Here is a 1,816-nt window from a genome sequence, read left to right on the forward strand (position 1 = left end):
TGGTTACAATCAGACCTCATAAGGGGCAGAGACATTCTGGCCTCAAGAACAAAAAGAACTAGGACAGACTCTCCCTCCATCTTCATCTCAGCTTCTTTTTATCTGTCCCCTCTTTCTCTATGTGACAGCTCCTGAGTTATACATCTTACAATGCCACATCTGGAGAGACAGACTGGCCTTCTTCATCATTTCCTGAGAAAAGTACAATGCCCACTGTGAATTAAGCAACCGTGGTTGGGAGACAATAAGAGCATTTTACTAAAACGAAACAGATTAACATAGATGCCTCCTACATGACAGACAGACAGAATGAATAAATACATTTGAACATCAGTACCTATCATCATTCATTTCTGGCTAATATTTCATGTGTTAACTCCTTGCAGGCCAAAGCCCATGTCTGACACCTCTATATGACTCTATTCCTTTCTTCCCAGACACTGGGATCATTCAGTGAACATTTGCTGAGATGGAGTCAAAGAATCAATATTTGACTTTCATGTCAGTACCATAAAGATGATCGCTAAACACATAGTGAGGCTGAGTGGGAAGACTTAGCCAATGTGCAATGGAAGGTAACAGTGAACTTGGAAAAGCCCCGTGGCTGCGGTTTGCTGACTTGGCCCTTTGTGTCCAGCTGATAGGAGATCCTCAGGGTGCAATAAGGGCAGCACGTGCTAATTGAGGCCAGAAATTATCTTCATTACCAGAGTGTTTCTGTTATCCTTTACATCTAAATGAGACCCAGTGGGGTAAATTTGGAACATGATTATCAGGGATTTTGCAAGGTGGTTCATTAACATAATTCCCCTAATTAGAAACCAAAGAAGCTCTTGTTGAAAATTTTCCGCTAAATATTACAAGGCCATAATTCCTGCATCATTAGGTGCATACTTCTGAATTCTCATTTCAAACCTTCCCCTATGATCTGTGAAGGGCTGTGCTCTGGAGACCCTTCCTTCATCTCACAATTGCTGAGCTCTTAGTGTTGAGTACTGGGTTAGGTGTTGAAGATACAGAGACATAAGACAGTTTTTGACCTCAAAAAGCTCACAGTCTAATAGGAAGGACAGACAAGCAGACAGGCAATTGCAATGCAAAGGAAGTACAGTGAGCGTGTGTGTTTGTGTGTGTGTGTGTGACAGAGAGAGAGAGAAAGCGAGAGAGAGGAGAGAGGAGAGAGGAGAAACGGAATATGAGCAAGATGCAAGATGCTTTGGGAAAAGCTAACAGCTTCTCAGCTTGGTAGAGAAAGTAGAGATGGGAGAGGAAAGTCAGGAAAAGCTTTCTGAATGAGATAATCATTAGCTATTTTGAGAATCAGCAGGTAAAGACAGGAAGAAAGGTGTTTCTGGCTGGGAGACAATAATGTACGAAGGCCCAGAGGCGTGAGAGACAATGACAAGTCTAGGGACCTGCAGGTCGTTTAGAACTTAAGAGAACTAATTGAGAAGTGGGGCAGGCATATCTGTATTGGTGCAGAAGTTGATGGGGAGGTCAAATCACAACACACATTGGAAACCATGATAAGAAGACATTTTTAAGAGCCAGGAAAAGAGAGAGAGTAATAGGTGAAGAAGGACATTGACCAAAACCACTTTACATTTGATGCCTAGGGTATTACACTCCCAGCAAAAGCCCTTCCCTTTAATCCTAAAAACTTTTCCACCATCACTCCAATCTCCACCATCTTAATATGGCTGTAATCAGAGGCCGGGCGCGGTGGCTCAAGCCTGTAATCCCAGCACTTTGGGAGGCCGAGACGGGTGGATCACGAGGTCAGGAGATCGAGACCATCCTGGCTAACACGGTGAAA

The sequence above is a fragment of the Mandrillus leucophaeus genome, unplaced genomic scaffold (genome assembly GCF_000951045.1).
Source record: "Mandrillus leucophaeus isolate KB7577 unplaced genomic scaffold, Mleu.le_1.0 Scaffold162, whole genome shotgun sequence".
NCBI classification, from domain to species: domain Eukaryota; kingdom Metazoa; phylum Chordata; class Mammalia; order Primates; family Cercopithecidae; genus Mandrillus; species Mandrillus leucophaeus.